We start from the raw sequence: 25,616 nt of genomic DNA on the forward strand, positions 1-25,616 counted from the left end.
CACCACCACCACCATCACCACCATCATGGCCACCATATTTGATATTGTTATCCTGAACATACAAGTGCTTTCCAATTACTTCCTGTTTCATACTCTCAGAAACTTTGCCCTGGGGTACTTAGGGTCGGTGCTACCTCCCCAGATGGAGCTGCCACCCCCCAGGGCTCTCAGGGAGCCACAGAGGACCCCGCGTCCTCCGGGGGATGCCCAGGCGTGCGGTGGATCCCTCCCCATCCCCATCTTTGCAGACTCCATCGGCAGCTCCTGGGGACCTGGGGGCTCCTGCTGACAGACCGTGTGTCAGGAGCCTAGGAAGGTCTAATTAATCATGATAAGTGGCACCGTCACAGATGGCTGCCTTGTGACACCCACTCTGGTGATAAAAGGTTCCAGTAATTCCATTTGGACAGCACTGTCCACACAGTACGTTTGTCATCTGCGCCATTAGGAAAATGGTTACTTTCCAGATACCTGGGTGGGTTGATGGGCACTGGGCCTCACTTGCCATGGCCCCCACCTTCCCCAGAGGGGCACCAGCTGTGTTGTCCCCAGCAGACCTCCAGATGGCGAGGCCTGGCTGCCCAGGAGTGGCAGGAAGGCACAGACTCTGAGCCAGTGTGAGATGGCAGCCTGCCCTCGTTCAATCCTCGCCCTACTCCTAAGAGAGGGGTGGCGATGTTCCTGGGTCACTCTCAGCCCCTGCATCATGCCCCATGGACCTCGGCCCATTCTGTGTCCTCTGCTGAAGCCCCACGAGTGCCCTGCTGAGGGCCCCTCAGGATCACCAATGGTGGCGCCACCTCGTGCCTCAGACAGGAGGAGTGCCCCACGCCCTGCGGACCTGAGTCCTCTCCAGGGGTGACCAGGGAAACTGCTTCCACCACCTCCCAGGTGCATCCAGCCACCTCCCACATCCGGGCACCACAGGCCTGCGAGTTCCCACACTGCCCCAGCCCCCCTGGCTGTACCAGGCCAGGGCTGCCCTCTGCCCTGCGCTGCCCCAGTGATTCTGACCGTGATGCTGTGGCCCTGAACTGCCACTCAGTGAGGCTCCAGGGGGATGGACACGTCCTCTGCTCTTACACCATCTGCCCTGGACACCCCTCAGCCCCTCCCAGGGCTCTCAGATGCCGCCTCTGGAAGGGGCCTGGGGGGTCTGCCCAGTCTCTGCTCTGGCTGTGAGCCCCCAACCCAGGCTTTGGAGAGGACTTCCAGGGCCCTCTCCCTGTTTGTAACTCAGGTCACCCAGCAGGGGTTCAGCACCCCTCCACAGCCTCGCCAGGCTCTGTCCAGCCCAGGACCCGCCACCCCAGATGGGAGTCCCGGCCCCCGGTCAGGACCAGGCCTGTGACTATTTTCTGCCACTGCATCTGGAGACTCCCTGTCCTGCTGTGGTTCAATGAGAAACAGAATCAAATGCCACTTTTTGCTTCTTAACCAGGATACTGGGTTCTGATGGAAAGTTCTAGAACCCCTGAATTCAAGGTCTCTGAATCATGTTCATTGAAAGCCAACTTTGGGCTGGGCACACATCATCTGAGTCCCCCCACTGAGCCCTCAGGACCGCCACGTGGGTAGGCTGAGCTCCCCCCACATCAGTGAGGAGCCTGAGGCTGAGAGGGGCTGTTGGTCTCATGGCAGGTACTGGGCCCCACGCTGCCCACCCCACCACAGGCTCCTGGGCAGTGACCACGGCTGGGGCCGCAGCAAGGGCAAACTGAGAAGAGAAATCACTTCCGGCGGCCGTGGTGGAGTCTGCGCGCTGTAAAAGCTCAGGCGAAAGTCACCTCCGATGGAACCACTGGATCAGCCACGGGTCCTGCCGGGTCCAGCTCATTCTGAAGATGGGGCGGACCTACGCCAAGCGGCCTGTGGCTAAACACAGTAACATCCCAACCTAGAAAGTTAAAAAGGACTTTGAAATGAGGAGCCCAAGCCCTGGCCTGAGCCACGGATGAGGACCAGATGACAGAGGCTCCCTTGGGTCCCCACGCACCTCCCCCGCCCGGAGCCCCGCGGCGTGCGGGGAGGGGCGGGGAGAGGAGGGCTGGGGGCGGGTCCTGCGAAGGTCACCTGCGCTCGCTGGCACCTGCGCGTGCGCCTCAGCCGTGGGTCTGGGTCGTGCAGCCCAGAGCGTGGGAGTCCCGGGCGCGGCCCCAGCCCTGGGGGGCTCTCAGCGTCCAGGTGGGGCTACTGCGGAATTCTCAGCAGCATCCTTGGAGACACAGATGTTCTGGAGACTCCAGAATACACCAGCTCTTCCCCATGACAAGGCCGCTGCAGTGACAGCACCTGTTGACAGAACCCCCCTCTGCCACATCCTCCAAGGATGCCTTCCTCCTGAGGGCGCTGCCTGAGCCCCTGGCGCTAGGTCCTTGCGGTGCTCCTCCGCCACCCATGCCGAAACCTGTCCGGTACCGCGCCCCCAGCGCCTGCCCTTGGGCTGAGGCTAGAGGAGGGACGTCCATGGAGGGGGAGCAGGAGGGCCACGTGGGCACAGCAGCCTCTGGCTAACTTCCTCCCCAGCTGGTGCTTGAAGGAAGCAGAAATGCTGGGCGGTGTGGTGGCCCACTATGGGGACAGGGGCATGTCCCCAGCCCCCGGTTACTGTGGTCCCTTTAGTGATCAGGGCTGATTGGCAACATCTCCTCCATCATGGGGTCGTTAGGACGGTGATGGGCAGAGGTGGGTCTGGATATTTTCAGCTGAGGCCTGGCCACACCCCTGGTCACCATCACAGGATGCACAGCTGGCTTCTCCAGTCCAGGGCTTTCCAACCCTGGAGCCGGCATGCCTGAGAAGCTGGAAGCTACACCCCAGCCCCACAGTTGGCTTGGGTCTGAGGGTCCTCTTAGAAGGGACTGCCCCTTCCCTGGGGGAGTCTGTGGATCTCCAAACCCAAGCCAAGGGTGTCCGGAGGCACCATTCACCTCTGAAGCCTGGAATATCAAGGAAACTGCATCTCCGAGGCTCTGGGAGTTTGCGAGGACTCGGTGTCCCCTTTTGTTCTGGTCTAGATTGCACAGAGGTGCTTCAGAGTTCGTGGAAATCTCTGATTTGAATAAAAACAAGAACAAACAGATCTCCCTCCCGTTTTTCATCTTGTGCTGCTCAGTTGGTTTGGAGATGGAAGACCCTCCAACATTTTCACCAGGACATCAAGTGCTGCCTCATCCAGGACCTCTTTATTGTCACGCCAACCTGGGCATGTGCTGAGTGGTGTCCCCCAGAGCGGCACAGAGAACTGGAGGCCCAGAGCCTGAGAGTAGAACAGGACAGCATGGCCACCACAGCTGAGAAGCAGGTGCACCCACAGGTGTCTCCGGGATAAGTCCTGGCCGGGCCCCATGACTTCAGCATGGATAGCACTTCTGCAGCGCTCAGACTCCACTGCCTTCTCCCACGGCAGACATCACTAATCAATTGCCTAACTTGGGCCTGAACACTGCCCCACACTCCTATTCAAATCAAGATGTCAATGAAAACACACACACACAAACACAATGAAAAAGTAAGTCAGTGGAGACTCTCCATCTCCACCAGAGGTTGCTGCTGCAGTCAGCTCCATGACTAACAGCACAGACCTGGGCAAATGCTATTGTCACTCTCGGCCTCAGTTTCCCCACCCGTAAAATCCAGATGATTGGCACCAAGTAGGGCTACTGAGGAGCTTGAGTGGGAAACCCCGGCATTCAGCACACAGCAGTCATCTGATAACAGGGTTCCAACAAAGGGAAGCTGCTGCTTCTGCCAACACAGCGTGCCCAGGCCCCCGACCACCCCCCTGGTCACTGACGATCAGGAGGACCAGCGTTCACCAGTGACGTGGGCGGTCACTGTGTTCCAGTCCCTGGTCTCCGCTGGCCCATCTGCATGCTCTGGGGCAAATCCCCTCCTCCTCGTGGTAGAGCGATGGTGCAGCAGAGGGGGCTGGGAACCCCGGAGGCTGGCTCCTGAGCAGAAGCATCGAGGGCAGGCAGGCAGAGCAACAGCCAGAGCTGGTGTGTGAGGAAGGAGAGGCTGGGTGTCATCGGGAAATGGCAGGAGGTGAGGTCAGCAGCTGCAGGAGCCAGATCCTGAAGGACCCTGGTGTTTGACACGTCCCCAAGCCACCAAGCACCATTCCCTCAGGTTAACAGACTCCCTCCTCCGCTCCATTCCACAGTAACCCAACAAGAAGTCCCAGGCTCAGGGGGCAAGGGTCACTGTGGCCTCCTCTGCAAGATGCAGACACTGAGGCAGAGGGGTTGGGTAAGTTACCACAGGTTCTGGAACTCAAGTCCGCAGCCGCTCTGCTGCCCTTCAGCAGAGGTTGGGCTTGTATCTCAGTAAAGGACAGAAGTCAAGCCAAGCAAGCCACCCAGAGGATGACCCTGGGTCAGCACTGGCTGCGTCCCTCTGCCGGCCTCTCACACACAGGAACCATGGATGCCCCACACCAAGCCTCTCTGTGCCCAGGGCCCAAGGCTCTCCTCCCTGCCCAGGTCCACCCCGGAGGGGGATAACGAAGGGACGGGATGCCACTGGAAATCACAGACCAGCAACTAGACAATCATGACTTAAATGCGCAAAGACCATCAACAGATGTGCACACCTAGGTAAATCGGATCCTGGAATTATTTCACAAGGATTGTAAAGCAGCTGTCATCAAATACTTCAAGACGCAAATTCTCTCAAAATAATGAAATAAGAAATAACCAAAAGGAACTTATAGAACTGAAAAATGCAATCCATAAGAATATTTAGAGAGATCCAAGATGGCGGACTAGAGGGAGGCTGCTTTCCTTGTCACTCCATAACGCTGGTTTCAAGCAGAGGGTGTCTGTTTCTCGGTGAGGCAGTTTTTGCTGCTTATCGATCCCCTGGTGTTTACCCCATTAGTCTGCTGTGATGACCTGCAATCTGCCAGCATAGCGACGCCTTTTTCGAGAGCAGATTGCTCACTGTCAGGCGTCTATCATCCACCATTTGCCTGCCTCTCGCCTGTCCATCGCCTGCCTTACACCTATCCATCACCCAACGCTCAAGGTTCACCTCCCAATCGTCTGACAACAGTCAACAAACTGATCGCCGACCACCAGTGGAGCACCAGCTGCCTGCTGTCGCCTGGAAGTTCACTGTCACAGTACCTGCAGGTTTGATTACACGTGGCTGCCGCCATTTTGAGACAACAGCCAGGCCCTGTAGGACCCCTGACTGAACTGACTGAGCCCCCTTTCCAGGATCCCTCAGCCTGACCGATCACTCCCTGCCTCTGGGGCCCTCACATCGATTCACTGCTCCCTGCCGCCAGGACCCCCAGACCAACTGACTGAGCCCTATCACCGGGACCCCAGACCGACTGATTGCACCCGGCCTCCTGGATCCCACAATCACACCAAACACACCCGACCTCCAGGACCCCTGCCGGACCAACCGCATCCCGTCTCCAGGACCTCCAGCTGACCACGTCCACCCCTGAGCTGCAGCTCCCCATTTGCCAAACCATTTCCAGGCCAGAGCGGCCATCTTGGATAATCCTGGAAGCCGATCTCCGACCTTTAGGTGGGGCAAATCCCATCCTGTGACGCCTGCTGAAGGCTTGAAGCTCATTGTCAGGTACCTCTTCTGCATCAGGCTACTGAACACTGGGAGGTTTCATTACTATATGACTGTTATACTGTAGATTTTCTTTATTTTCCTTTTTAAAAAATTTAAGTTTTTATTTCTTTACATTTCTTGCTCTCTTTTCCTTTTGTTTACCTGTACCCTCAGAGTCTCTTTCTCCCTTTTTTGCATGCTAACATCCGATTTCTTTTGATTACACTCTCACCCTTTCTATTTTCTAGAACTTCTGTATATTCTTTTCTTATCCCATTAACAGCCACATTCTATATCCCTCTGCATCCTCTTTGTCCTCCATTAGAAACTGCAGACCTTATTGAAAACCTGTTTGTTTTACTGACGATAACATTTGAACTCATTTTGTTTACTATGACAATTTTGTTATTGTCCCCATAGGGGCTATTTGGTCTAGGATTGCATAGTGTCTGATTTGGGCACTGCTAATCTTGATCTCCCCTTAAAGAAAGGGTTTTGGAAACCTATAGGGCCACGATAAGCCTATAGGGGGAAATCTGCAATACCCCAGATCTGCACTGCTAGAGGGGAAGATACATGAACAACATGAAAAAACAAGGGAAGAAAATGATCCAAACAAATTTAGATTCTATATTAATAGAATCCAATGACAGTATGTTAGAAGAAATGTCAGTAAAGGACTTCAGATTATACATGATTAAGATGATTTGCGAAGCAAAGGATGAGATAAGAGAGCAAATGCAGGGAATGAATGATAATACCAATAAGCTGAAAGAGCACCTGCAGGAAGCAAAAGATCATTTCAACGAAGAGATAGAGATTGTCAAAAAAAACAAACGGAAATCCTTGAAATGAAGGAGACAATAAACCAAATAAAAAATTCAATGGAAATCATCACCAAAAGACTAGATTACTTGGAAGACAGAACCTCAGACAATGAAGACAAAATATTTAATCTTGAAAATAAAGTTGCCCAAACAGAGAAGATGGTAAGAAATCATGAACAGAATCTCCAAGAACTATGGAACATCATGAAAAGACCAAATTTAAGAATTATTGGGATTGAGGAAGGCACAGAGATACAAACCAAAGGAATGAACAACCTATTCAATGAAATAATATCAGAAAATTTCCCAAACCTGAAGAATGAAATGGAAAATCAAATACAAGAGGCTTACAGAACACCAAATGCACACAATCACAACAGATCCACACCAAGGCACATTATAATGAAAATGCCTAACATTCAAAATAAAGATAGGATCTTGAAGGTCGCAAGAGAAAAGCATCAGATTACATATAGGGGGAGACCAATACGGATAGCAGCCGACTTCTCAACCCAGACTCTAAAAGCTAGAAGGGCCTGGACCAACATATTTCAAGCTCTGAAAGAACATGGTTGCCAACCAAGAATCCTATACCCAGCAAAACTAACCTTCATATTTGAAGATGAAATAAAATCCTTCCATGATAAACAAAAGTTAAAAGAATTTACAAATAGAAAGCCTGCACTACAGAATGTTCTCAACAAAATATTCCATGAGGAGGAAATGAAAAACAACAATGGAGGTCAGCAAAGGAGGAACTACCTTAGAGAAAAACCACTCAAAGGAGAAACCAAGCCAACTTAAAAACCAAAAATAAGCCAAATGACTGGGAATACAAATCATTTCTCAATAATAACCCTGAACGTTAATGGCCTAAACTCATCAATCAAAAGACATAGACTGGCAGAATGGATTAAAAAGAAAGACCCAACAATATGCTGCCTGCAAGAGACTCATCTCATAGAAAAAGACATCCACAGACTAAAGGTGAAAGGATGAGAAAAAACCTACCACGCACATGGACTCAGTAAAAAAGCAGGGGTTTCCATCCTTATATCAGATAAAGTGGACTTCAAGCCAAAGTTAGTCAGAAGGGATAAAGAAGGACATTTCATACTGCTTAAGGGAGCCATAAATCAGGAAGACATAATGATAGTAAATATTTATGCCCCAAACAATGGTGCATCCCTGTACATCAAACAAATCCTTCTCAATTTCAAGAATCACATAGACCACAACACAATAATTCTGGGTGACTTTAATGCACCACTGTCACCACTAGATAGATCATCCAAACAAAAACCGAACAAAGAAACCATAGAACTCAATAACATAATCAATAACCTAGACTTAATAGACATATATAGAATATTCCATCCATCAACAAGCAGATTCACTTTCTTCTCAGCAGCACATAGAACCTTCTTGAAAATAGACCATATGTTATGCCACAAAGCAGCCCTTAGGAAATGCAAAAAAATAGAGATACTGCCTTGTGTTCTATCAGATCATAATGGACTGAGAGTAGAAATCAATGACAAAATAAAAAACAGAAATTACTCCAACACCTGGAGACTAAATAATATGCTATTCAATGAAACATGCATACCAAAAAACATCAGGGAGGAGATTAAAAAATTCTTAGAGGTCAATGAGAACGACAATACAACATATCAAAATCTCTGGGACACTATGAAAGCGGTACTAAGAGGAAAATTCATTGCATGGAGCGCATTCCAGAAAAGAATGAAAAGTCAACAACTAAATGACCTAACATTACAGCTCAAAGCCCTAGGAAAAGAAGAACAGAATAACAGCAAAAGTAGTAGAAGACAGGAAATAATTAAAATCAGAGCTGAAATCAATGAAATTGAAACAAAAGAAACTATTCAAAAAATTGACAAAACAAAAAGTTGGTTCTTTGAGAAAGTAAACAAAATAGACAAACCCTTAGCCACACTAACAAAGAGGAGAGAGAAGAGTCAAATTACTAAAATACATGATGCAAAAGGAAATATCACGACAGACACCACTGAGATACAGAAGAACATAATGAGAAGCTACTTTGAAAATCTGCATTCCAACAAAATAGAAAGTACCGAAGACATTGACAAATTTCTAGAGACATATGCTCCTCCCAAACTGAACCACGAGGACATACACAATTTAAACAGATCGATATCAAGCAATGAAATAGAAGAAGGCATTAAAAGGCATTCAAGAAAAGCCCAGAACCAGACAGATTCTCAGCCGAGTTCTACAAGATGGATTCTCAGCCGAGTTCTACAAGACCTTCAAAGAAGAACTCATTCCAATACTTCTCAAAGTATTCCAGGAAATAGAAAAGGAGGGTACCCTACCGAACACATTTTATGAAGCTAATATCACCCTCATGCCCAAACCAGGAAAAGACACATCAAGGAAAGAAAATTTTAGACCAATATCCTTGATGAATATAGATGCTAAGATCCTTAACAAAATATTGGCAAACCGTATCCAAAAACATATTAAGAAAATTGTGCACCACGATCAAGTGGGGTTCATTCCTGGAATGCAAGGATGGTTTAACATCCGTAAATCAATAAACATAATCCATCATGTCAATAGACTTAAGGATAAGAATCATATGGTTATTTCAATTGATGCAGAAAAAGCATTTGACAATATACAACACCCATTCATGCTCAAAACACTAGAAAAAATAGGGATAGTAGGAACATACCTGAACATTGTAAAGGCTATTTATGCTAAGCCCATGGCCAACATCATTCTTAATGGAGAAAAACTGAAACCATTTCCTTTAAAAACAGGAACAAGACAGGGATGTCCTCTTTCACCACTTCAACATTGTCCTCGAAACTCTAGCCAGAGCAATTAGGCAGACTAAAGAAATTAAAGGAATACGAATAGGAAAAGAGGAACTTAATCTGTCACTATTTGGGAATGACATGATTCTATATTTAGAGGATCCAAAAACCTCCTCCAGAAAACTTCTAGACCTCATCAATGAATTCAGCAAAATAGCAGGCTATAAAATCAACACACATAAATCTACAGCATTTTTATATGCAAGCGATGAAACAGCTGAAAGGGAAATGAGGAAAACAACTCCATTTGCAATAACCTCAAAAAAAATAAAATACTTGGGTATCAATCTAACCAAAGAGGTAAAAGATCTCTACAATGAAAACTACAAAACACTGAAGAAAGAAATTAAGGAAGACCTTAGAAGATGGAAAGATCTCCCATGTTCTTGGATAGGCAGAATTAATATTGTCAAAATGGCCATACTACCAAAAGTGCTATACAGATTCAATGCAATTCCAATTAAAATCCCAATGACGTACCTCACAGAAATAGAGCAAGCAATCATGAAATTCATCTGGAAGAATAAGAAACCCAGAATAGCTAAAGCAATCCTTAGCAGGAAGAGTGAAGCAGGAGGTATCGCAATACCAGAACTTCAGCTATACTACAAAGCAATAGTAACAAAAACAGCATGGGATTGGCACCAAAATAGACAGGTAGATCAATGGTACAGAATAGAGGACACGGACACAAACCCAAATAAATACAATTTTCTCATACTAGACAAAGATGCCAAAAATATGCAATGGAGAAAAGATAGCCACTTCAACAAATGGTGCTGGGAAAACTGGAAATCCATATGCAACAGAATGAAACTAAACCCCTATCTCCCACCCTGCACAAAACTCAACTCACAATGGATCAAGGACCTTGAAATCAGACCAGAGACCCTGCATCTTACAGAAGAAAATGTAGGTCCAAACCTTCACCTTGTTGGCTTAGGATCAGACTTCCTTAACAGGACTCCCATAGCACAAGAAATAAAAGCAAGAATCAATAACTGGGATAGATTCAAACTAAAAAGCTTTCTCTCAGCAAAGGAAACTATCAGCAATGCGAAGAGAGAGCCTACAGAGTGGGAGAAAATCTTTGGCCTGATACTTCAGATACAGCACTAATTTCCAGAATATATAAAGAACTCAAAAAACTCTACACCAAGAATACAAATAACCCAATCAACAAATGGGCTAAGGAAATGAACAGACACTTCACAGAAGAAGATCTACAAGCAATCAACAAACATATGAAAAAATGTTCACCATCTTTAGTAATAAGAGAAATGCAAATCAAAACTACACTAAGATTCCACCTCACCCCAATTAGAATGGCAATTATCAAGAATACAAGCAACAATAGGTGTTGGAGAGGATGTGGGGAAAAAGGTACTCATACATTGCTGGTGGGCCTGCAAATTGTGCAGCCACTCTTGAAAGCAGTGTGGAGATTCCTTAGAAAACTTGGAATGAATCTACCATTTGTCCCAGCTAACCCACTCCTCGGCCTATACCCAAAGGACTTAAAATCAGCATACTACAGAGATACAGCCACATCAATGTTCATAGCTGCTCAATTCACAATAGCCAGATTGTGGAACCAACCTAGATGCCCTTCAATTGATGAATGAATAAAGAAACTGTGGTATATATATACAATGGAATATTACTCAGCTATAAAGAATAATAAAATTATGGCATTTTCAGGCAAATGGATGAAATTGGAGAATATCATGTTAAGTGAGATAAGCCAATCTCAAAAATCCAAAAGGCGAATGATCTCACTGATGACACATAATGGGGGGTGGGAGGTGGGCAAGAATGGAGGAAGGGGGGACTATATAGAGGGAAAAGAGAGGTGGGAGGGGTGGGGGGGAGGAAAAAATAATGGAATGAATCAAACATCATTACCCTATGTAAATGTATGAATATATGCAAATGTATGCTGTTACTCCATGTACAAACAGAAACAATATGTATTCCATTTGTTTACAATAAAAATAAATTTAAAAAAAAAAGAATATTTAAAATTTCCTACATAGCAGATTGGAGATGACAGAATAGAATCAGTGGCCTTAAAGACAAAACAATAAAATTCACCCAATCTGAACCACAAAAAGAAAATGGATTGAGGAGCCTGAGGGACCTGGGGACACTGAGAAAATATCCAACATTTATAGCATCACCATAGTTCAAGAAGGAGGGGTAAAAGAGAAGAGGGCTAGAGCGCTGATGAAAGACACAGCCTACAGATCCAAGAAACAGCAAACCCCAGGCCAAGACGTGAAAATCAAGACTTCTTGAAACCAAAGACAAAATATTGGAAGCAGCCAGACAGAAATTACAAATTACCTAAATGGTTGCCTAAAGCAGGTAACTGTGAATTTCTCATTTGGAAACTACAGAGGCCCAAGAGAAGTCAGATAGTATTTTCTAAGTGCTAGCAAAAAAAAAAAAAAAAATCTCTGTTGACCAGAAATTCCATATCTGGTGAAACTGTCCTCAAGAACATAGGAGAAAATAAAAGCATTCTCAAAGGAAAATTTAAAACACTGTCACTAGCGAGACCTATACTTAAAAATTGGCTCTGGGGAATGCTAGTTTGGCGATGCTTCGTCCCCCAGGGTTCATGAGCTGGAAGCTTGGTCCTCCGTGTAATGGTTTTGAGAGGTGGTGGGAACTTTAAGAGGTGGGGCCTTGTGGAAGGTGACCAGGTCACAGGCACTAAAGGGATTAATGCCCTTCTCAAGAGGCAGAGTTGGTCTCTGCAGACTGCACTGGGGCTCCTGGGAGTGAGCTGGATCTTACATGACTGGATTATTACTCATAGGGCAGGCTGTCATAAAGCAGTTACTTCTGATATCTGGGCTCTTTTGCATGTTCCTGCTATCCACACACATGTGCTTCCACCAGGTGATACTATCTATCATGTTATGACACAGCATGAGGCTCTCGCCAGCCATAGCCACCTAATCTTGAACTTTTCCAGCCTCTAAAACTGAAATAAACCTTTTTACTTTATAAGTAAAACCTCAAGTGTTTTGTGATAGCAACAGAATATAGACTTAAAGCAAGAGATTTCTTCAAATAGAAAGGATATAATTTTTTGAAAGAAGTCTTGGAGCATCAGGAAGAAGAAGAAACAACAGAAATAGTAGAAATATAGGTACATATACAAACTGTGATTTTCCAAATGAGTTTTATATCCTATTTAATGTTCCTATTGGCCTTCCCCAGGGTGACGTAGCTGACTCTCCCTCCTCCGGTGAGGCAGGAAGGGCAGAGGAGCAGGTGGGCGAGGGCCGGAGTCTCCAAGGTGCCTCGTTAGTGGAAAGGGGTGGGTGGTGGCACCAAAGGAACTCCCTGACAGTGACTGACAGCAGGACACACAATTCACAATTCCTCACCGGAGGGTGTCCTGCCTGTGGGTGACCAGGGCCATCTTCCTGGGAGGCCCCAGGCACCAGGAAACCGAAGGCTCAGATGCTGAGCCTGGAAAGGGCCCCGGAGCCTGGGCAGCGCCGCCTCCTCTGGGGCTGGAGGTGACCTTATTCTGAATTGTCCTGTGAATGTGACCTTGTTTTAAAATAGGGTCCTTGCAGATGTAAGCACATTCCCAAGAGGGCAGGAAGGGGGTCCTGACCCCAAAGGCCTGGGGTCCTTATAAGAAGAGGGATTTGGACAGTCACACACGGTGGCGGGAGGTCAGGAGCAGGCGGAAACAGAACCTGGAGTGACTGGGAGCTGGGGACACCCAGGGCTGCCGGCAGCTGGACGGGGCGCGGGATTCGGAGGAAGCAGCCCCAGCAGCTCCTTGACTTCAGTGAGGGCTGCTGTCTCCAGCCCCCGGCGGTGGCACTGCCGTGTCAGCCTGGGGAAACTAACGCGGGGTTCTGGATACTGATAGCTGATGGTCAGCAAGGCGGACTGAGCCACAGAGAAGGAACACCTGGCTGGATTCCCACAGCCCTCACGGAGCACAGGCTGCAGAGCCAGGCGGTAGGGAAGGAGGCGGCCTGAGGAGTTCAGCTGGGAGGCCTGGGGACCCGGACAGCGTACTGCCTGCTTCTGGCACTTCTGCTCCTAAACTCTGCTGTCACTCAGCAGCGTGGTGAACCTGATCCAGTGACTTCCACTCTCTGTGCCTCAATGTCCCCCTTGCCAGGGTGATGGTTGTACCTGTTCTGCGTGACCCTGAACTGGGGGAGGGCAGGAAGATGCCCAGCCGGGCCCAGCACTGGGCAGCTGCTCCAGCGGGGTCAGCTACAGGGCCACTTCCAGGTGGGCCTCCCCTCAGGCCCCCAAGGGACTCCCTGCCCTGCCCGCTCGGGCTCCTCTGCCTCCCTCGCTGACGTCCTCACCTCTACCGTGGGACCTCTCTGCTCCCAGCCACGGCTGACTGGGCCAGTCCCCCAAGCCCAGCTGGCTGGCCAGGAGCTGAGGGTCAGAGCGGTCAGCTGCCGTCTCAGTGTCCAGTGGGGCTGGGCCACGTGCCAGGGCACAGGAGGAGCTGGGTCTGCAGAGCGCAGGGTGAGGAGGGGAGAGGAGGACCCAGAGCCGCAGGGACAGGGTCATGGCCGGGAGGACCCCTGCAGCCCGCTCCACGGCCTGTCCCGGGCCCCAGCACAACCTGCCTTGGGCTCGGGGAGCCCCCAGGGCGCTGGACCCTCGGGAGTAAGTGGGCACAAGGATTCCTGGTACCTGACAGGGGACCCTCACTCCGGGGAACACGTGCTCCGCCCTTCGAGGCTCCCCGGGACTGCCCTCTCCGGGGAGCCCACCCTGACTGTCCAGCTGGGGCACCTCCAGCCCCCTCACCAACACCTCGCCCCTTCCGACGACCCTCTTGCTCAACAGTGGTGAGGGTCTGTGCCGCCGTCATCCCACCAGACCGCGTCTTGCGAGGGGTGAAGTCTCCTGTCTCTGAATCAAAGTGTGGGCGCGGGCTCTGAAGTCGGCGCTCAACAGTCTCGCCCCACAGTCTTGCCGACCGAGGTGGCTTTTACTGATGGGGTCCCTGCCAGGTACCTGCTTAGGTCCCATTTGGTCCCTGTGAGGAGTCTGATGTTGAAGCACACTCTGGAGTCAGGGGCCGCAGGTTCGAATCTCAGTACCGCCACTAACAAGCTTGAGCGCATTATGAAACCTCTCCATGCCTCAGTTTCCTGACCTATAAAATGGGAACAATCATGTTGCCTAGGGGTGACAGGCTGGATCAGTTAAACAGACCAGGGGTTAGAACTGCGCCTGGCACCCAGTGAACGCCATGTGTGCTTCCTTCACCTGCTCCTCCTTCCACTGGTAACAGCAGCTCCACTTTTATGGGGACCCACCACCATCCACTGCTAGGCCCATTTGATTCCAACATGGAGTGAGCAACATCAACTGGTCTGGCCAATGAGACTTCATACTGTGACTTTGTTGGAATTAATTGGGCAAGGAAAAAACTCTTCGACTGGAGCTGCCTCTATGGGAGAGAGTCTTCCTGGGAGTGAAGCCCATGCAGAGGAAAGCAGGGTCAAGAGACGGAGTGTGATGGATATCTGACAACCTCATTGGAGCACCTGGATCCAGCCAGACCTGAACTCCAATAAGACTATAAACTCCTCTTTCTGCCTTAATTCAGAAATGAACCCAACTAAAACAATTACCATTCCCATTTGCCCTCACCACCGTGAAGTAGCTTGCCTGTAGTCACACGCTACTCACTTGCCATGCAGGGATTCCAGCCCAGATCTGGCTGTCTCTAAAGGCAACGGTCTTGAGGAGAGTCATAGGAGTCACAGTCAAGTGAGGCAAGGTGTCAGACCCTGCTGAGGATCGGGGGAAGAAACACTCAGGATGCAGTTTGCAGAGTCTGAAGTCACTCGCTGACGTGATCTAATCCAAAGTGCCCTTGTGGTAGGCAATCGCCACAGTTTCCTGGAATCCTCCCCGTCCACCCGCCAGGGCCAGCGGGTCCACACACCGTGACAGTTCTGTTATGGGGCTTGGCAGGACGCAAGCTGTTCTGCAGCAATCAGTCCCCCTGCGTGGCAAGGTGTCAAGAAGGTAATCTTGCTCCCTCTCACTTCCCGATACAGCTCTCTGCTGCCTCTGGGGAGCAGGGGTCCCTGGAGGCCAATGGCTCTGATGAACCTCGATGGTCATCATTCCCAGAGCCGCAGGAGAGTGGTGCTTAGTCCGTCTGGAAGCCGTGGCCACGCAGTTCCGCCTGGAAGGTCTGGGCGCCTGAGTGGGCCTGGAGGACTTTCTATGGTTACAGCCCGGGATCCACCACCAGCCCCTCTCACTCATGGATCGAGGGTTAAAGGTCAAGATGAAGCAGCTATCCACCCCTCCGTTGGATCCAGCCCGGGAAGCTCCCATGGGGCCTCCCAACGGCTCCCCACGTTTTACATATCCACCTAACAGGAGGCCCTTGGCGCTCACGGCCTCCCTTGAGGTTGGAAATGCTGAGTTTCACCAACGATCTGTGGCTTCTCTGCAGTCTGCCCTTGGAATCCTGCGTGAACCTTCAGTCCGAGTTTGCTGAGGCTTCTTGGCACCTGCAATCACGGACTCTCACAGGCCCCGGTGCTCCGCGGGGGAGGGCAGAGGTGGGCTTGGCATCCGCTCTTCCGATCGCTGCCACGAGGCGCCTGGTCTCTGCCCGCCAAGGGCTTGTTTTTAACTGATTCTTCATGAATAACTAGAAGAAAGGAGCCAACACAAAATCATGATAAGGAAATGGAAATGTCAATCATGCCGATTTAATCGGGACATACACCTGTGTTGCGGCCCCACGGGATACCCCTTAAGTATGTGCAATTATTATGTGATCGTCGATTTTTTAAATGTTTAAGGCAATGAGAATGTTAAAAATCAGGTGAAACAGCATTGAGTTGAAAAGAGCTTGGTTTACCTGAGAGCTGTATGCACACAGCGGCTGGCCAGGGCTTTTTGATTGCAAGTGACAGAAACACATTTTAAGCAAGCCAAGAAATGTTCTGTCCCGCGTCACTAGTCCCCGAGGGCCAGTTCTTCAGGGTAACTGGGACCAGGAACAGTAATGCTCCACATTCCCACGTTCTCTCTCTCTCCCTCTCCTTCCGTCTCTTTGCTTCCTTTCCAGAAGCAAACTGTATCCTTTGGGCCCACTACCTCCTCCCCTAGGGGTCTCTGAGGCGGAGGCCCCAGGGAGGGCGCCTACTGGCCGGCCTGAGGGGAGGGTGAATGGCCACTCCTACCAAGGGCAGGTGAGCGGAGCTTGGAGATAAGGTGGGGTCCGGCAGCTGGAGTCCTGGTGGCCTGGGACGGCTCTTCTGCACCTGTGGCCCTGGTGTAATGAAGGAGAAAGGACCCTGACTCTCAGTGCCCGGGTCTGAGAATCCCCCAAGGTGGGCTGTTCTCTAAACAAGAGGAAAACTAACACCGAGGCCCCTCCCGGGCCAGGGGCCTGCGCACCTTTCCCCCGGAGCCCTCCCCACCCCAGCCCCAGCGTAAGGCACCGCCCACTCCAGCCGTCAGGGGGAGGGGACAGGTGTTCCCGCCCCCTTGGCCACGCCCTGCCTCCCGGTGCTCACACTGGCAGCCGCCTGGGGGCAGCTCTGGCAGGGCGTGGGCCTGGCTCTCCCAGGAGGGCGGCCGTGACCACCTGCAGACCGTTCTCTGGACCTCCCCCGCCAGGTGGGCACAAAACAACGGTAACAAAGGTTCAGCAATGCTTCGTGCTTCGAAAAGGTGCAGAAACCAGAAGAGATGGCCTCCGTTAGCCGGGAGAGGGGATATTCACGCTTAGGCCCAAAGCCTGTGCGGGTGGGCTGGAGAGAGACCACTGACCGGAGGCGTACCCGGTTTAAAGGAGTGGGGGAGACACGGGGGGGCTGGGTGCTCTGCCATACGGCAAGAGAGGGCTGAGTCTGGCCCGCCCCCGCCCTGGGGCCGGGCAGGGGTCTTGTGTGTAAGTTCAAGGGCCAGGGCGGGGACGCAAGTTTTGTTGGAATTTTGGCTCTTGGACGAAATTCCCAGCCCCCCTACACACACTTCCCGGGGTTAAAGGTCAAGGTGGAGAGCTGGAGAAACTGGCAGGTGGCCCTACTGCCCAGGGTCTTTATAGGCCGGAATAGGTGGGGGAAGGCTTGAGGGTTTAGGGTCCCCCTGGGTTGGCGGTGGACTCCGTTGATTGACAGGCGGTTGCAAGATGCCACTAAGGTTCTTCTGCCAGCGTCTGACTGATCGCCTTTTAGCTGCCCGATGCCCCCGCTCTCGGCGCTTGCTGTGGGTTGTTGGTTGTCCTGCTCTCTCCCCTGCAGCTGCTCAAATCCCGGCTGACACTGGGCGCCGCGGGCTTCCTGCCCTTCTGATCACCGGGGGTGCGCAGTTTGTGTTGGCCAATGGGATGCAGGTGCAGGTGACAGTGACAGGGGCCTGAGGGGCAGCCCCGGAGCGCACTGGGAGCCTGAAGGAGAACACACACACACACACACACACACACACTCTGGGTCAAACCCAAATTGGAAAAAAAAAAAGTTCGCAGCTGCCCGCCCTGCCCTGCCCTGCCCTGGAGATGTTCTTGTTGTTATGGAGAAAAATGAAGAAGAGAGATGAAGATCTGGAGTCACTCCAGCAGGATCCAGGCGGTCCTCCTCCCCCAGGCGCCTGCCAGCCTCCCTCTGCGCCTGCTGCTCTGCGTGGGGCGGAGGGTTCTGGTAACCACGCCGCCTCAACCCACCCAGCCCACGAGGGAGAAGGGGACCTGGTGAAGAGCGCAGGACAGCCCTCCCGCCCCAGCTGGACGCAGAGCCTCCTCTCCGGCTCCATCTCCCAGGCCGCCCTGGCGCGCCCTCCGCCCTCAAGTGTGGCACATCCTCAGGGCCCCTTCCCCACTCTGTCCCCAAGCTGGGACCCCAGACCCTGCCCCTCTGCCGAGGACTCCGCACCTCTGCCCACTTGCAGATGAGGAAGCAGGACCCAGGAGGTGACGCCATCGTCCAAATCTCCCACGGCTGGGGCGGAGAGGGGAGGGAGCCCCTGTCCTCGGCTCCCGGGATCTTTTTCCAGCAGGCTTCTTAACCTTTCCTGGGGAAGAGCTCCTCAAGTCTGGTGTTTACTATTAAAATTCATGTGACATTTGCAGTCTACATCTTGTCTCTAATCCAAAAGCATGTTTTACATCCCAGGCCACTTGAGACCCTCCAAACAAACCCTGCTTTCCCTGCAGCTCCAGGTGCCTGGGTGCTGCCTAGGCCCCCAGGCTGAGCCAGCCCCAGTGGAGCTGCTGGACACGCTGTGCAGGAGGGACAGTGCCCCAGTGCGGGGTGGGGCTGACCCACCAATCGAGGCTCAGCAGAATTAGACTTAGGGGTTAGGGGGCATCTGGGGCGCCTGCTGCTAGAATCAGGAGCAGGGACAGTGGAATTCATCCTAGGTAACCGTGGGCCATGGACTGGGCTCTGATGCCTCCATTTGGTAGATGGAGAAACTGAGGCACAAGGGGGAACCTGAGCTGCCCAGAGGCAGGCAGAGAAGCGATGGCTGAATCCAGCCCACAACCCAGTCTCCTCACGCCAGTCCAAGAGTCTGTCCCCCGTGGAGTCCCGAGTGCGGAGGCTGTGCTCCCCCATCTCCCCAGCTGAGTCCGGCCTCACCGGTGCTGCCCAGAGGTGACAGGAGCTCACAGGTCAGGAACAGGAGGAGGAGCAGTCCAGCTCCTCAGGGCCTGCTGGGTGACCTTGGGCAATGGCCACCTGTCTCTGAGCCGGGTCCCATCTGCTGTGACTGCTGTGTAGGGTCAGGTCCAGGTGAGATGGGCAGATGGCACTCACCACAGTGACAGCCCGCTGGGAAGCTGGCTGACCACCCTGCACGGGTCGCCCACTGTTTTCCTATGGTCTTGATTTTGGTCCTGGAGGCAGCCTGGCTGGCGAGGCGCTGGACAGAGCTTCAGAGCAGGGTGAAGGCTCCTCAGGCCGGCACCAGGCTGACTGAGCCCCACCCTCAGGGACGGGTGGTGGGGATCTGCACACCGAGAGCGTTGCAGGGGCTTCTCAGCCTGGGCGGGCAGTCAGGGAGCAGGAAGATGCCCACGTGACCCCTCGTCGATCCTGCTCTGATGACCACCATTCTGTCCTCTGCTCCCAGCAGCCACAGGGGAGGGTCCAGATTCCTCAGCACCCACGGGGGAACTGAGACTCAGAGAAGTTAAGAACTGCAAAACGCTCAGCCCAGCACCCACTCAGTAGTTGGAATGTGTTTTTATTCTAAAGCAGGAAGAGCAGTAGGCCCTTCTTGATTCCTGCCATGTCCCCCAAACCACAGCAGGCCTTTCCCGAGGCCGCGTGCAGCAGGCCCCGCTTGCTTCGGAGGTCCCAAAGGCTCCTGGAAAGATCGAGCTGCAGAAGGTCTGGCATTCCCTCGCGGAGGCTGCCTCCGTCGGGATCCCCACTCGGGATCGGCTGGGACAGGGAGGGGTGGAGGGGTGGAGGACCTAACCGGGGCTGCCGGGTGCTGGCGGACGCGGGGTCAGGTCCACGGCCCTCTCGGCACTCGGAGGGGCACGCCACGCTCCCTTCACCGACAGGAGAACGAGCCCCTCGCAGCAGCAACTTGCTGCAGCCCAGGGCGGGGCTGGAGGCGGCCGGGGCCGACGGGGCGGGGCCGGCCTCTGGGAGGCTCCACCTCTGACTCCGCCCACGAAGGCGGGGGAGGCTGGCCGGAGGTCGGCTGGAGGAGGCGGGGTGGCCTGGGCCCCCGCAGAGGGGCAGGTCCGAGAGGAGGGTGGCGCGGTGGCCACACCTGGGTCCCTGGGTAGCGGGGATGGCGAGGTCCAGGAGCAGGGGCTGAGGCGAGGGTGGGCAGCGCCGGGAGAGCCGCTGCGGGTGCGCCCCTGTCCTCTGGAGGCAGGTGGCGTGCGGGCCAGGAGCGCAGAGAGAAGCCCAGCTGGACTCAGCACACAGGGCGGCCCCAAGGCAGGCCCGTACCTCCGGGGACCCTGGGCTGCCCGCAGAGCCTGGGCCTCCCTCCTGCACCCAGCCACTTCCCGGGGCTCTGGACAAAGCCCATCTGAGGTCTCCTCTTCCCCTCCCCTCACGGGCCTGCGCAGCCTGCGGGCGTGGCCAGGCTCTGTCAAGCACTTTCTGTTATTTTCGAGGCCTGACAGCGTCTTCAGTGGCAGGGAGGCCGTCAGCGTGGAGGGTCGTTAGAGATGCGTCCACCCGTGCCCTCCAATCGCAGCAGCCGCCCGAGGCAGCAGGAGTGGAGCGCACAGATCCAGGGAGCCCCACAGGTGCAGCGGGGCAGGGTGGGCTCCCAGGACAGAGCCCTGCCTGCCAGGCCCTGCCCTCTGGGCCCAGCGCCCCTGGCCCGGTGCTGCCTGCTGTGTGAAGGGCCTGCCCAGGTTCCATCTAAGGTGACACTGGGGCAAACCTGGAAGAGGCTAAAGGCGAAAGGCTGCGGAGGGAACCAGGGACCCACCAGCCTGTGCTTCGGACACCAGGACCCTTCCTCCTGGTTGGGCCCCCTCCCCACATGCAGGGCTCCTTCCCCGCTCTTCTACCCAGGCCAGACCTGAGCAGATGCTGGGAGCCCCGGCTGGCCCGAGGGACCGCAGCCCAGAGCTGGTGAGCTCCTGGAGGCAGGTGCAGGGAGGCCAGAGGCCAGAGGCCAGAGCCAGCGGAGAAGACACCTGAGTGTGTGGACAGGGGAACAGAAGGAGACCAGATCAGAGGACCAGAGAGACTCCAGGAGGCCCAGGAGCTGACAGTGAGGCGACAATGACAAGGATGTAAGACAGACAGACGGGAACAACTGACACACGGGGAAAGCTGGAAGCTGAAGAGCCAGGAAAAGAGGGGAGGCGGGGACAGCCTGGAGAGAAAGAGCCGCAGGAGGGAGGGGACAGGAGGGCAGGGACAGGGAGAGCAGCAGCCAAGAACGCAGACAGACACTCGCCAGCAGCCGCAGGTGGGCAGGGGAGGACCGGCCTCCTGCCCAGAGATGGCAAGGTCACCGCAGTCCGTGGGTGGCAGGCGCTTGGTCACCTGGCCGTGGCCCTGGAAGGACGGGGCCCAGGTGTGCCCGCACGCGTGAGCTCCCATGTGGACATGCCCTGCCCGTGTAGCAGGGGGGCAGCTGAGGGGGGCAGGCCGCGGAGGGCAGAGGGGTCTCTGTGCCCACAGGTGCCGGTACCCATTTCTGGCCCCTCTTCTCCTGACCCCCTTTCTACCTGTCCTTACCCTTTCCTCTGGGGTCACCTGGGAGGTTGACCCGGCCTGTCTGCCCTCCGACCACTCCCTGTCCTCTGCTCTACCCGGTGGCCTTGGGCAGCCCTGGGAGCCCCGGGTTCCTCATCTGGGAACAGGCTGCCCGCTCCCCACCAGGAAGACGAAGGGCCAGAGCTGAGGGCTGTGGAGGGCCTGCTGGGACTCGCCCTGAGAGGGCGGCGGGCCGTCCTGCCCCGTCCACTGGAACCGCTCTGCGTAGGCTCCGCAGCCGCCCCACCTGGCCCCCTCGCTGGAGCTCTGGGCATGGCTTGGCCTGAGAGCTGGCTCCTCTGTCACACAGTGGCCACAGCACCGCCCTGTGCTGTGGACGGAGGCTCCGCACTCCACACTCAGGGGAAGGTCTGGGGGACCAGGCGGCCATGGGACTGTGCCCAGCGGGGCCAAGGAAGCTTCCAGAAAACCAGGGCTGCTTGGAGTCGCCGGCCTGGTGAAGCTTCAGGTGTTTCCCTGATGGAAGGCAACTTCCCAAGGTCCCCCTGTGCTTCCCGAGGCCCCCGCTGTGCTTCCCAAGGCCCCCCCTGTGCTTCCCGAGGCTTCCTGCATGGTGCTCTGGCCTGTGACCTCTGAACAGCCCCAAGTCCGCCCTCCTGAGGCACAGGCCACAGGGGCAGGGATGGTCCTCCACTACAGGGACCCACCACACAAGGTGAAATGGAGTCGCCTCAATATGCACACACAGCAGCCGCGTGGGGAAATGGCTCAGCTTTTCAAAGCACAGAGTCAGTGCACACGAAGATTTGTTAATAGGATTCAAGAAGGAAGGAGGGACAGCACGTCCACAGAGGACTCGGTTTCCAGAATGCCCCTGTGGCTTGGGGAGGGGAACTGCCTTCATGCTACTTTCTAGAACAGGGAGTGAAGGTTCAGAGATGTTAAGTGACTTGCCCAAAGACACACAGCAGCAGCTGGTACTCCTGACTCCTGGGGCACACTGAGTCCATCTCCCCTTTGGTAGATAGAGGCACCTCCTGCCCTCTGAAGCCTACTGGACTTCGGTCACACTGGGGCAGCCTTTGAATCAACTCACTCATCTCTTTATAGTGCCACTGTCTGCACTGGGTTTCCAACTTTACACCATCGTCTCATCTAGTTCTTACAACAGCCCCCTTTCCTTTCCTGGGCCTTTATGAGCAAATAAGCTCCTGCTGGCCATTCGCCAGGATGCAGGGCTTCCTGCCCAACTCCCGGTGCCCAGCGCAGATCGCCTCTCCCTAGCCGCAGCCCGTCCTCCTTCCTCTCTGTTAGAGGCGAGTCCTCTTGTTCGTTCTTGTGGAGGGGATGTTAAGGGAGATGAATCTAGACAAGCCATGAACTCCCAAAACCATATAGCTCTTTAAGAAGAACTCATTTGTGGCATGAAATCCACCAGGTGTGCAGGTGTGAGCCGGGTCCTTCCTGGCGGGCTGACTCCTCCTGCTCTGAATTGTGAGTGGATCTGTCAGGAAGGAGGGCCCGCCACAATGCAGCTGCCCGGGGACGCGGCTGCCCAGGGACGCGGCTGGTGGCCTGGCGGGGCTCAGTCCCCGGGAATCCCACCTGCACGCTCTCACCTGGGTGGGGGAGGATGCAGAGGCCGCGGTGGGGAGGACACAGGGGCCTGGACACGGTGCAGGCTCAGGAAAAGGGCCTGAGTCCTGGGAGGTGGGCCAACAGAGCCAGGCAGACCCCAGACCGGAGGAGGCAAGGTCCAGGGCCCGGGGCAGGAGCAGCCAGGTCCAGCCTCCCAGCCAGCCGCAGTTGCTCCCGGGGCCCCAGGTCCTGCCACAGCCCAGGGGACCTGTACTGCAGCACAGCCAGTGCCCTCGGCTCCCGCCCTCCGGGGCCTCCCCTCCCCAGCTGCCCCGAGCGGCCCACTCCCACTCTCCCTCCCAGCACTGGGCCCCAGCCTCCTGTCCTCCTGCTGGTCCTCAGACACACTGGCTGGCTCCAGCCTTGGGCCTCGGCTGGCAGGGACCCGGACCTCAGCCTGGTGCCACGCCGTGCTCCACAAGGCCGGGTCACTGGGCGAGTCCCTGGCCGATGCTCGTGCCTCTGTGTGGCTGCTGTGTACCCAGTAGACGTCAGAGCCTCTGCAGGTCACCTGGGACCTGAGGGCACCCAGCACCTGGGAAGTCTGCAGTGGGGGGACCCAGCCCGCATGCACTGCTGCAGATGCCCTGGGCAGAGCGGGGCAGCTGGAGGGTAGGGAGGCTGGTCAAGGTGCGGAGGAAGGAACAGTCTGCCTTCCACACAGGGAAGTCGGCAGGGCTAGAGAAGTTTCCACCCTCCGGAAGTCCAAGGGGAAGCACGTTTGTTTCCATGGTACCACAGTGTTTCCAGGAGACCTCGTGACCAGGAAAGAGGAGTCCCAGCTGCCCAGGAGCCGCTCCCTCCCCAGACACCGGACAGCACAGGAGCAGCCGTACCTGAACTCCTACTTCCTTCCTGTGGCTGGAGGCTGGGTCTTTTGTTAAATGCAAACAGACTCTCAGAGGCTGTGTCTTCCATGCAGACATTTTCATTAATTCAACAAATATTTATTGAGTTCTTGCTCTAACCAGGCAGCACTTGGAGTCTGGGAAGAGAGATTAATTAAGACTTGTTCCGAGCCAAACCTACAAGGACTGGAGCGCTCGGGGGTGCGGTGCGGAAGGCTGACCCAGGAAGCTGGACATGGTGGAGGGATGAGAGGCATGGGGACCCTGGCAGAGGGGAAGCCAGGGCGGGGATCTCAGGGGTGAGTGACAGGGAGGGTGAACCTGCCCCCTGAGCCGCCTGCCTCCGCAGCTCTGGCCCAGCTGAGCCCAGAAAGCCGATCTGTTGACACAATCACCTGGAAGGGTCCTAACTGTCCAGGGCCCGTCTAGAAGACAGACTTCAACGGAGCAAGAAAAGCAGCTGTCTGGAACCTGGGGTGCCCAGGGGCTCAAACCTCGTCTCATGGATTCCCGCTCTGCCCACGGGCTCAATAGGAGCCAAGATCTTGGGCGCACACCTGTAATCCCAGCAGCTCGGGAGGCTGAGGCAGGAGGACCGTGAGTTCAAAGCCAGCCTCAGCAGCTTAGTGAGGCCCTAAGTAGCTCAGCGAGACCTGGTCTCTAAATAAAATGTAAAAATGGGGCTGGGGCTGGGCTCAATGGCTCAGCACCCCTCGGTTCAATCCCCGGTACCAAAAAACAAAAATGAAGTTAAGATCTTTCCCGGGAAAGCATCCCCTGCCCCACCGGCCTGGAGCCTGAAGAGTGAGTCCTGATTAGGCGGGAGCCCTGGACTCTGTCCCCACTCCATGGCCGCCTGGCCGCGGTGCCCCAGGCTGTCACGCCAGCTTTCAGGCCTAGGGGTTCATCCACCACAGGTGTGGTCTCCCCAGGGCCAAGGGCATCATCCAGCCCATACCTGTGGCCCTGGCACCTGGGACAGGCCAGGCTCAAGCAGTAGGGCTGCCTGGTGACCAGTGCAGCAGCACCTCGTGCTCAAACTGCCCAGGACCCAGGCCAGGGGCTTGCTGACTGACAGCTGCCGCTGTGTCTGGGAGCCGCCCTGAGCCGGGGCTCCCTGGGCTGCAATCAGGCTGCAGGGTGAGAAGAATCCCCCCAGGTCCCCAGCAACCTCCTTCCTCCAGCCACGGCCCATGGCCCCTGTGTGACCGCCTCCCGGTACTCCATTCGAGTTATTAATCCATCGGATGGATTTGCCCCCCGTGAGCTCCGTCGATCCAGTCGTTGCCTAAGCCGGTCCCTGAGCCCTGCTGCACCCAGGACCCCGCTCCCAGCACACGAGCTGCGGGCGACATCACAGATCCACATCATAGCGGAGGCCTCGCCCAGAGCTGGCCTCGCCCCAGGGCAGGGGCCAGGCCTGCACCTGCTGAGAGCCAGCACCTAGACTCCTGGGTACAGTCAAGGTGGCCAACATGGCTGCGTCTCAGACGCCCCCCAGGGACCTGTTCCGGCAAGGACTCAGCCCCTCCTGGGGCGGGACTCGGGACTCAGCCCTGCGGTGCTTCCGAGTCAGCGGTCAGACCCCTGATGCTACCCGGGAACCAGTGTCCTGAGACCTTGGTAAACAACCTGAGATGCCAGACCCCGCAGAGGCCAGAACCGCTC

This window comes from Sciurus vulgaris (genome assembly GCF_902686455.1).
Source record: "Sciurus vulgaris genome assembly, chromosome: 1".
NCBI lineage: Eukaryota > Metazoa > Chordata > Mammalia > Rodentia > Sciuridae > Sciurus > Sciurus vulgaris.